We start from the raw sequence: 12,527 nt of genomic DNA on the forward strand, positions 1-12,527 counted from the left end.
AGATCTGCACACATGAAGCTTAACATGAATTGAACAGACCTGCTGCTGTGTTAATTCTTTAGCTGCCACTTTAAGCTTTATGATGTGTACAACATGGATGTAATTTGATTTAATCTTGCCATTTGATGTATTCAATAAATAAGGTTAAACCAAATCATTACATTACAATAGATTTTATTTTAATGATTTGGTTTCACTTAAAGAGAAACGTTATTGTTATTGCACATATTACAGGTACTGAGACAACGAAATGCAGTTTAGCTTCTAACCAGGTGCAGCAAGCAGCGAAGTGAAAAGTAATGTTCACAATCTACAGAATAACATATAGAATGAATTGAATGATGAATAAACAGTGGGGTATGAATACACTAGATATCAGCCTGAGAGCAGTATGAACAGTGTGTATGAATACACTAGATATCAGCCTGTGAGCAGTATGAACAGTGTGTATTAATACACAGATATCAGCCTGAGAGCAGTATGAACAGTGTGTATGAATACACTAGATATCAGCCTGAGAGCAGTATGAACAGTGTGTATGAATACACTAGATATCAGCCTGAGAGCAGTATGAACAGTGTGTATGAATACACTAGATATCAGCCTGTGAGCAGTATGAACAGTGTGTATGAATACACTAGATATCAGCCTGTGAGCAGTATGAACAGTGTGTATGAATACACTAGATATCAGCCTGAGAGCAGTATGAACAGTGTGTATTAATACACTAGATATCAGCCTGTGAGCAGTATGAACAGTGTGTATGAATACACTAGATATCAGCCTGTGAGCAGTATGAACAGTGTGTATGAATACACTATATATCAGCCTGAGAGCAGTATGAACAGTGTGTATGAATACACTAGATATCAGCCTGTGAGCAGTATGAACAGTGTGTATTAATACACTAGATATCAGCCTGAGAGCAGTATGAACAGTGTGTATGAATATGCTAAGATATATAAAGTATGAAAACGGTAAGCAGTATAGTATAAAATATATAGATATTAATTTCATGATGATAAACATTGTGGAACAATGATGACAAATGGGAATGGATGTGGCGACGTAAAACTGACACAAAACAACAACAAACTTTTGCCAGCCAATGGGAGAGCTTCATCAGCAGCACGGGGTAAAACCCACCAATGAGCGCTCAGCTCGAGATACCAGCGAGCCGTTTCCCATCAAGCATTTCGCTTCCGCAGCTCGTGGAGAGCAACTGCGCCAACTCGCCTCGCCTCGCTCTCAAGGCTGCGGGCGTCTTTGTCCCGCGAGATTTCAAAGTCTCATGTGGGCGAGCCTCCAGAGCAAGTCGGACAAAATGACTAACCATCATGCAACGCACTAGCAAGACGTTGATCGCAACTGCGCAGGTCTGCGCAGGTCTTGCTTGTCTCAAACAAGCCTAACGTCTGTCGTCCGGTGATCTAACCGCCTTCTGAAAAAGCTTCACATGTACGTCGGTACGCAAATGCGCTTTGTAACACAAGTGACGGTACGCATTTCAGATTACGCACATAATCTGTGTACCAGTTATGTGCACCCCTGTACTACAGCAAAAGTATTCTCCGTCGGGATTTCCTGCAACAACACCACGCCGTTTTCTTGATTCTGATTGGCCAGAAGACATTATCAAAGATGTTCTATTGAGAAGACGATCACTACGTGACAAAAGTTTTCAAAACCGTTTCTGGTCGTCGGTATTTCCAGACAAGTGGCTACTGAAATCAATCTTACTAACTGCTGTCCGTGCAATTCTCGGCGCGAGTTGGCAGACTTTATTTTGCTTTAACATCATTTTTCATGGTGGGGCTAAGCCATTTCTTGGTATGGGTGTAGCCTACCCCAGCCATACCCTGGCGCTGCCACTGGTGGGATGTATATGGGGTGGGCCATTCTGCACATGCGTTAAATGCGTTAAATATTTTAACGCAATTAATTCAAAAAATTAATTACCGCCGTTAACGCGATAATTTTGACAGCATTAGTAAATATATATTTATTAGGGCTGTCAGTCGATTAAAATATTTAATCGCGATTAATCGCATGATTGTCCATAGTTAATCGCGATTAATCGCAAATTAATCACACATTTTTTATCTGTTCTAAATGTACCTTAGAGGAATATTTTTCAAGTTTGTAATACTCTTATCAACATATGAGTGGACAAATATGCTTTATGCAAATGTTGTTATCATTTGAACAATGACAAATATTCTCATGAATATTAAACACAACAACCTCTGAACATTACCAATATTCGCCTCAATTCAACCTGGAACCTCTCTCATTCAATAATACAATACAAATGGTGTGTGTGTGTGTGCGTGCGTGTGTGTGTGCCTGTGTGCGTGTGAGAGAGAGAGAGAGAGAGAGAGAGAGAGAGAGAGTGAGTGTGTGATGGATCGTTGGAGCTATGTGCAACTCAAGGCATATTATGCTCGAACGGGAGCTGCCTGGACGCTGCAATCATGTTGCACTATCCAAGCTGAGTGTGCTGACTTCTCCTACAATGTCCCACTGTCTGGCTTCCTGCATAAAGTCAAGTGCTCGGCGCAGTTGTGGCGAAATGTCGCTCCTCTGTTTTAATTTAAACAGCTCCTTATATCCGTTAGCGCAGCTAGCTAGCACCAGATGCTAACAACAACAATGCACGTAAGGTCTCTCTCTCGCTCGAACGGGCCACACATACACACGCCCTCCCGGTCCTCCCGATAGCCAGACGGTGCCTGCCGGTGAGCGTGGAAGTGTGGTCTGCCACAAGCGGGCGGCAGGAGCGGGGCTGTCAGCATCAGCTTGTAGATGGTATTTTAAACTCGATGCGCTCTGAAACTACGGGGCGGCCGAGGAAAAAAAATACACATGCGTTAATCGCGTTAAAATAATTAGTGGCGTTAATTTTTTTTTGCGTTAACACGTTATTATGAATAATTCTTCAATATAATATAATTCAAAATAATTCTTGAATGTTAGAATAAAGCTCGCTTTTTGTTTGGACCTGGATATCTGCCTCCCTGTCTCTGAACTGCACTTGGCTCCTAGATATATGTATACAGGGTTACTTTATAAATGTAATCAGTTACTGATTACTGATTACATGGCTCTGAAAGTAATCCGAATACAGTTACAGTTACGTGTCTTAAAAAAGTAACGTAATCAGATTACTTTTAGATTACTTTTGGATTACTTTCTTTTTCCATCACAGATGGGTATGTTTTGGTGAACAGGAGACACAAAAAGCAAAAGGAAACTGAACGTGTTTTTACCGTTTTAATGGCTTATCAAGAGCACAACTGAAACATAGCATCTGAAACGATGTAACAACATAATAAACTTGTTGGGGATGCAGCTTGGGATGTGAGGAGTGAGGGACACGGCTTAGAACGGGCGTGTCGCCTTCTGTCCTGCCAGTGTTGGCAGGACATGAATTAAAATGTCGAACTCGGACTTCATTTTAAGGACATTTCGGCCAGGGGTGTAGACAGGGGCGGACTGGCCATCGGGACGTTCGGGACGAATCCCGATGGGCCGGTACTGAAGTGGGCCGGTCGGACGATGTGGGCCGGCCGGTAACCGGCAGGGCTCGACATTAAATGGCCCGCTGGCCCGGAAGCTCTATTTAGACACCCCGGGCCAGCATAACGTACTTTCCACTTGCCCGCTCGGGCCACTAAAAATATTGCTTTAAAAAAAAAAATTGTCCTGTGGTATTGGTATTTTGACTAGCAATTTAGTTAAATTGTTTCGTTTATAAACGCTACAACATAGCGTTCCGTGAGTCGGTTGTCGTTGTTGTTGGGTGAAAAGCAAACAGCTGTTTGCTGCGGAGCGCAGCGGGAGCAGGCTCCCACCTAACCATTCGCCAAATGTTTTTAATACCAGCCGTAACCGGCCAAGCGCCGGGCAAAAAACAATCTTCAAATAAAATCAAGTCACCGGAGGAGTTAAAGGAGAGTGACAGGGAGTATGAGAAGAAGAGGGAGAGAAAGTTTCAGTCTGCTTGATGGAGTTGGCTGCAGTGACGCGTCCTAAAACCCTTTTATAATCTATCGATTAGATTTATGATTCGAAAATTATAAAAGTAGGGTAGACATGTGGAGATTATCCGGCTGAACAAAACGTGCATTTATCAAACAGGTTTGTTTTCCACAGACCTTATTTCCAGCTATTTTCCAAAACCCTTGTCGAGGGAACCAGCAGCTTACTTGCTTGCTTATCTTTCTTACAGTGCAGACGCTTTTCTGCTTGCTCCTGCCTCTGCTTACTTTTTATGCTGATTTTCCTATTCTTATTCTCTGAAAACTTCGAGCAGCGGCTCCTGGACATTAACCTATCACTGGGACAGTTCATCTTCGTAAATAGACGGAGGTTTTCAGCCATATTTCAACATTTTTACGGCGACCCCAGTCTTACAGTAGCGTGGCCTAGCAACAGCTAAAGCCTGGTAGGCTACTGCATGCTATTTAGCTTAAGCTAGTTGGTAGAAAAATGCCTCCGTTCTCTACAGATGACTTCCACAAACTTCTACAGAAGATGGCCGTGCTGGAAATGAAAATGCAACGGCTGGAAGTTAACGTGGAAGTGAATGGACTATGTTGTGAGAATGACACCACTTTACCAGTGTTGCAAAATAATGGAAAAGGGTATGCTAACTCACAGCTAGTTAGCAGCTACAAGGATTCCAAGGAACAGGAGGGCTGTGTACCGGGTCATAAATCTGCATTGTTATCACCCAGGAAGAGCGCCTCTTCAACCCCTAAACAGCAGTGGACAGCTGCTAAAGGGAGAATTACAAAAAATCCTCCTAAACCACCAAGTGTGCCAATCCAGAACAGATACGCTCCGCTGACCGAGAGCCGGAGATCTCTTTCTGATGACCTGGATAACCCGTCCTCTTCACACAGCAGGGTAAGGACCAATAGCTACTCCAAAAGTAAAAGGCTAGAGGGAAAGCTAACGACTGGGCCTGAAACTCTGATTGTGGGTGACTCTGCTGTAAGAGATGTAAAAGGTCTGTGTAGTAAGAACAACACCAAAGTACTCTGTTTTCCCAAGGATACGGTCTCTGACTTGGCTGAGAAGATCCTGCATATTGGGGCTGAACATCCGACTGTGAAGAATGTGGTTCTGCACATTGGAACAAATGATGTTGTGAAACAAGAGTCAGAAGTGCTGAAAAAAGACTTTAAATGTCTGTTGGAAACTGCCAGCTCTCTAAATGCAGAGGTGTTCATCAGTGGCCCTCTACCGCCAGTCAGAAGAGGAGTGGAGAGATTCAGCAGATTGTTTGCACTGAACACCTGGCTTTCAACTATCTGTACTGACCATTCTGTGCATTTTATTGACAATTTTAACTTTTTCTGGGACCGCAGACATCTTTTCAAGGCAAATGGAGTTTGCCTGAACAAGTCAGGAGTGAAATTGTTTATCTCTAACATATTCAACTGCCTGCGTCATCAATCTGTTCCCTCTACCAAGGACAAGCGGCAAGAGGAATCAAAACAGGAGATAGACACAACACATCGCGCAGAAAACCCTGAAGAAGTGTCACTGCACCCGCCTGAGGAATGTTCTGATTATGGGAGACCTATGAGACACACGGAGGAGTCCCCACCGCCGTCACCCCCCCCCCCCCTGTCAACGCCTTTGAGGATACTCCGTTCACCCTTTCACCCTCGCCCACCCTCCTGGAGATCGTGGAACACAAGAAGGAGATACAGAGGGCTGGCACCGATTCCTTCCTGAATTTCAAAGACCAGACTAAGGCGATACGCAGGGCTGGCAGCATGTCCTTTACCCCCGCCCCTCAACGACGCCCACCAAAATCACCAAAGCAGAGACGCGCACCATCTCCCCCGGCTTCATCACCATGCCTACCACAATCATCCAAACCAAAACAATCTGCAAACTGATATCTGCTGGGTCCAGGCTCAAGGGCGTATGGCACTCTCAACTCTTTCCAGGACATGCCCCGGCCCTGCCTGCCAGTAGCTTCGATATCTGTGTTGATAGGTAATAGATTAAGAGCGGTGAATCATCTTAGATACAGGAAGCACTCAAACGTTTGTGTAAGTTTATCTAATTTAGCAGTGATTCCATGTCAGCCACAGCTTGTTACAAAAAACACGACTGATAGTGTGTTTAACAAACTTAAACTAGCTTTATTAAATGTCAGGTCTTTGGCAGGAAAAACATTTTTAATCAATGATTTTATCACTGAGCACAATCTTGATTTTATGTTTTTAACAGAAACTTGGATTGAATAAAATAACAGTGCAGCTGTTCTTATCGAATCAACCCCTCCCAACTTTAGTTTCATGAGTCAGGAAAGAATGCATAAGAAAGGGGGTGGAGTTGCTATTCTGTTCAATGATTCCATTCAATGCAGGAAGACATCGTATGGAAACTTTGATTCTTTTGAATATGTGGCCCTTCAGCTGAAATGCTCCTCTCGAGCTCTGTTCCTAAATATCTATAGGCCACCCAAATACTGTGCAAGCTTTTTTGATGACCTTACTGAACTGCTGTCTATAGTCTGTATTGACTTTGACCGTCTAGTCATTGTTGGTGATTTTAACATCCATGTTGACAACCCCCAGGACAGAGGGGCTAAAGAACTGTTTTGTGTTCTTGATAGCTATGGACTGACTCAGCATGTGACGGAGCCCACGCACAATAAGGGGCACACTCTGGACTTAATTACCTCAAAGGGTCTGAATATCTCTAAGGTTGTGGTGACTGATGTTGCGCTCTCTGATCATTCCTGTGTTTTCTTTGAGAGCTCTATTTCTGTTCACACAAGTGTTCAAAAAGAGGTAACCACAAAGCGATGTTTAACTGAAAATACTAGGGAAATGTTTACTCAGAATATTTCTTCCACACTTGCCCCTGCTAACACCTCAGTAAATGAGCTAGTAGATCATTTTAATTCAAAAATTAAAAATGTTATAGATGCCATTGCTCCAATTAAGGTAAAGGAAGTGACTGGGAAGAAAATATCTCCATGGAGAAAGGCCATGACCGTTAAAACAGAAAAAAGAGAATGTCGAAAAGCTGAACGCAGGTGGCGAAAAACAAATCTCCAGGTTCACTTTGAAATTTATAAAGAGAGACTTGGCCTTTATAATTTGGAATTGAAAAACGCACGACAATCATTCTTCTCTGACATCATTACCAAAAACAAAAACAACGCACGTGCCTTGTTTGCTACCGTCGACAGACTAACTAACCCCCCAGTGTCAGTAGCCTCTCAATTTCTATCCACCAGGGCGTGCAATGATTTTGCCTCCTTTTTCACTGACAAAATTCAGAAAATCAGACAAGCAGTCAGTGCCTCTGCATCAGGAACAGCAAATGTGTTGTCTCTGTGTCCAGTTAACATCAATTCAGACATCATGAAACAATTCCATCAGATTAATGATAAAAACCTAGAGGACATTATACAACTTCTGAAATCCTCCTCCTGCTGCCTTGATATTATTCCAACAGGATTTTTCAAAGATGTTTTGCCTTGCATGGCCTCAGAACTACTTCATATAGTAAACAAATCTCTTCACTCAGGTATTTTTCCACAGGCCCTGAAAACTGCAGTCATTAAACCGCTCTTAAAAAAGAATAATCTAGATGCTTCAGTAATGAACAATTACAGGCCCATATCAAACCTGCCATTTCTAGGTAAAATCATTGAAAAAGTTGTTTTTCAACAGTTGAGTAATTTCTTGCATTTAAATAGTTGTTTCGATGTGTTCCAGTCAGGCTTTCGTCCAAACCACAGCACTGAGACTGCTCTTGTAAAGGTCTTTAACGACATCCACTTAAACACAGACAGTGGCAGAACTTCAGTGTTAGTATTATTAGATCTCAGTGCTGCGTTTGACACTGTTGATCACAGCATATTACTGGACCGACTGGAAAACTGGGTGGGACTTTCGGAAACAGTTCTAAATTGGTTTAAATCCTACTTAAAGGACAGAAACAACTTTGTTTCTATAGGTAAATACACATCTGAGTTGACAAATATGACATGTGGGGTTCCTCAAGGCTCCATCTTGGGGCCTCTTCTCTTTAACATCTACATGCTACCACTGGCTCAGATAATGAAGAACAACAAAATAAGTTACCATAGCTATGCAGATGACACACACATTTACGTAACAATTTCACCAGGAGACTATGCTCCAATTCAAACACTGAGTAAGTGCATTGAACAAATCAATGACTGGATGTGTCAGAACTTTCTCCAATTAAACAAAGATAAAACTGAGGTAATGGTTTTTGGAGCCAAGGCAGAACGTTTAAAAGTTAGCGCTGAGCTTCAGTCTGCAATGTTCAAACCAACAGATAAAGCCAGAAATCTAGGTGTAGTCATGGACTCTGACCTGAGTTTCAACAGTCACATTAAAACAGTTACTAAATCAGCCTACTATCACCTAAAGAACATATCTAGGATTAAAAGACTAATGTCACAGCAGGATTTGGAAAAACTTGTCCATGCCTTTATCTTCAGTAGACTGGACTACTGTAATGGTGTCTTCACAGGTCTCACTCAAAAATCTATTAGAAAGCTGCAGCTGATTCAGAACGCCGCTGCTCGAGTCCTCACTAATACTAAGAAAGTGGATCACATCACTCCTGTTCTGAAGTCTTTACACTGGCTTCCTGTGTGTCAAAGAATAGATTTCAAAATATTGCTGCTGGTCTATAAAGCACTGAATGGTTTAGGCCCAAAATACATTACTGACCTCCTGCTAAACTATGAACCATCCAGATCTCTCAGGTCTTCAGGGACTGGTCAGCTTTCTGTCCCCAGAGTCAGAACTAAACATGGTAAAGCAGCGTTCAGTTATTATGCTCCAAATATCTGGAACAAACTCCCAGAAACCTGCAGGTCCGCTGCAACTCTGACTACTTTTAAATCCAGGCTGAAGACTTTTCTTTTTGTCGCTGCTTTTATTTGAACTATTCATATCTTAAACTGCACTGTAACTTTTATCCATGTACTTTTTCTTGTAATGTTTAATTGAACTATTTATATTTTAGACTGCATTGTAACTTTTATCCATGTATTTTTTCTTAATGTTTATTTGATTAGCTTTTCTTTTTTAATGCTTAATGTCTTTCATTTTTTGTTTTGTTTTTTGTTTTGTTTTGTAAAGCACTTTGAATTGCCTTGCGTTGAAAAGTGCTCTATAAATAAACTTGCCTTGCCTTGCCTTGCCTTGCCTTACTTCCTGGTTTTAGGACGCGTCACTGGCTGCACCTCTCCATATGATGCCAATATAAACAAGGTCTTCTGTCGGCTCTGTATATCAATGCCGACCTATGCTGACAAGTAAGTGAAGAGTAGACCAGTAGCGGCTGGTGGAAAATATTTTTGGTGGGGCGGTTGATATAGTGAGTAAAACTTTTTTTTTTGGGAGAAATTACCCCTTAAATTAGGACTTCTGGTGATGTAATGGCGCGTTTCCAGTGCAGCGCGGAGCTCGCTTTAATTCTGCGTTCAGACCGGACGCGATGCGAATATTCGCTTCGCTCTAAAGTTAACGCTCCTATTGCATCGCTCTAGTTGCTCGAGTTTCACCGCGGCTGCCAGCTGTGTTTACTCGCATCATTCAAACAAGACGCGCTGGCTCGGGAGCTACAACTACAACAAAATGAACATATTTTACCGTGATTAAATTGTAATACACGTTTCTAAATGATGCCGACGTAACAACATACTGATACCGGTTAGTAAAAACCATGAATTAATGCTTTGACAAGTCTGCAGACAAACCTTTTAGAATGCTTGTTTTCTGAATGGAGCTTGGCTAAGCTAACGTTATATATGCTCCGACCGTCCACACTCACAACAACGGCCTACAGACATAAATAAACCAGCGACTGTATTCTCTATGACACAGACAGTCTGTGGTTTGTACTTGTTTAACTTTTGTCTAGTTTCTGAACAGATCGTATCTGTCCCCGGCTGTTTGAAGAGCAAGCATGGGAAACAAAAGATAGCATTTACCTGTTTGGGTGCGGACCGAGGTCCGGCGACTCCACCTGCACACCATTCTCATCCAACTACTGCGTCACCTTGGTCACTCACGAGTCTAAAAAGCAACTCACGTCAACGCACGTAAGCAACGTGGGTGCCAACGTGAGCGCCCTCATGACCAAAATATTTGAGGGCGCTGATTGGCTGAAATTATGTTTCGGCGGCACAGTTTACTATAGAGACTTTTGCAACGTGCTGGTTGCTGCTGTTTGGCTCGGGGGCTCCGCCCGGTAATGATAAACTAATGCCATGGGCAAGGCCAGGCAGGAAACATGTGACTTATCAGTACATTTAGACATCGTAACACAATTTTAAACGAGATGTTATTGTAGATTATACATTTTACTGATACCAATTGTATGACATTTACCTTGTTCATTAAAAATAAAAATATATATATTTTTTAATTTAATTAAAAAAAAATATATATTTGTAAAAATATTTTTTTGTCATGGACACTACAGACTGTGTTTAGTGACGAGTGTCAACTTATGTATTCAGTGTCGAGTGACCACTTATGTGCTTACTGTTGAGTGTTTAGAGTAGCTTAGTTAGAGTGTAGAGTAGGTTAGTTAGGGTTTAGAGTATCATTAGGATTTTGTGACTGTTGCTTTAGTTTAGCTGTGTTTTGTCCAGACTCCCTTTTGTTAGTTGTACCACTCTTGAAGTGAGGTTTTGTTTTGTTCTTTATTTAGCACATTAGTATGTATTTTCCCTGTATGCCTTTAGACTCCTTTTGAGTCCTCCCTTAGTTTGGTTATCTGTCAACCTGTGCCCTTTTGGCCCTTTTGTTTGTTTCAGGCTGCCTGCCTGCCATTTTGTTACACCTTGCTTTATAATAAAACCACTTATAATTATACCAATACTACTCTGGTCGTGTCGTTTCCCTTTTGTTCCCCCTAGCCAATTGGGAACGTAACACGTGGGGGCTCGTCCGGGATAAATTAATTAATTCCTGGGGTTATAGGTGGTATTTGTATTGCTAAAAACTATTTGGTGGACTTTGTGTGCAGTCTTAGTTGAGTATGGCAACTTTTGATTTGGAGTCGTTTTTGGTCTGTCCTTCTCCTGAGCAGTTAGTTCAGTGTCGTAGAGACGACTTATATGAGATAGCGCAACATTTCAGTCTCGCGGTGAATAGGCAAATGGGAAAAAAGGAATTAAAGGCTTTGGTGGTGGATGAGTTGGTGGAAAAGGGTTCTCTGGTGTTGCCTGCTCAAGCTGAGCTCACTGTGCCTAATGTCCTTGCTAAAGGAGAGGGTAGTGACAGCAAGGGGAGCGAGCAGTGTAAAGCACCGTCCGCGCCGCCTCGCTATAGTCCACCGTCTCCTGGCAGTCCAGATTCTCGGGAAGGGAGTAGACTCAAGGTCCGTCTCGCCCGGCTCCAGTTGGAAGCCAAGGACAGGCAGCGTCAGTGGGAAGCTGACGACAGGGAGAAAGCCAGGCAGTTACAGCTGGAGTTAAGGAAATTAGAAATGGACAAAGAAGTGCGGATGCGTCAGCTGGAGTTGGACTCGCAACTGCACGCATCCGGCGCTTTTGTCCCGGCTGTAGGCCCTCATCCACCTGCCTTTGACGTGAGTAGAAACATTTCCTTAGTGCCAACCTTCCGTGAGACTGAGGTGGATGCTTATTTTGGTGCCTTCGAGCGCATTGCTACAGCGTTGCGGTGGCCGGTTGAAGTTTGGGCTCTGATGGCAACGTGCAAACTATTTGGAAAAGCTCAGGGAGCAGTTGCGGCTCTTTCACTGGAGGACAGTCTAAATTACGACTTGGTGAAGGGGGCCATACTCAGAGCGTATGAGTTAGTTCCTGAAGCTTACCGGCAAAAGTTTAGACACCTTAGGAAGGGTCCTCACCAAACTCATGTGGAGTTGGCCAGAGTAAAAGGGATGTGTTTTGCTAAGTGGATTGCCTCATGTAAAGCTACAGATTATTCTTCCTTGAAGGAATTGATTATGTTGGAGGAATTCAAGAAAGGTTTGCCCGAGCACATTGTTATGTACGTGAATGAGCAAAAAGTAACTTCCCTCTCTGCTGCGGCTGTGTTAGCCGATGAGTATGTGCTGATGCATAAACCTGTGTTTTCCCCGGTCTCTACTGAGAGATCGCGCCGTGTAACAGCTGCACCCTATACTGAGCCGTGGAATGGGTTTAAGGTAAAAAGAGAGGAGAGAGAGTGCTATTACTGTCACCAATCTGGACATGTCATCGCCAACTGCGAAGCTCTGAAGCGTAAAGAGCAGCGGCAGAATATGTCCCCGCCAAACGGTATTGGCCTGATCACCCATACCCGTGCACAGGCGAGTAAAAGTGTTCCTGATGTCTCATTATCTGAGTCTGTGATTGTGCCTGTGTCTTCAGATGAAGCTGTGTCCGAGGAGAAGCCAGAAATTGTGGCTCCCCCTCCTCCTCCTCGAGAGGATGTCGTGAAACCAGCGCAACACGCCAGCTCAGACAAACCTCTTGACTTTCCGACTCTCCC

Source organism: Pseudochaenichthys georgianus, chromosome 13, assembly GCF_902827115.2.
Source record: "Pseudochaenichthys georgianus chromosome 13, fPseGeo1.2, whole genome shotgun sequence".
Lineage (NCBI taxonomy): Eukaryota > Metazoa > Chordata > Actinopteri > Perciformes > Channichthyidae > Pseudochaenichthys > Pseudochaenichthys georgianus.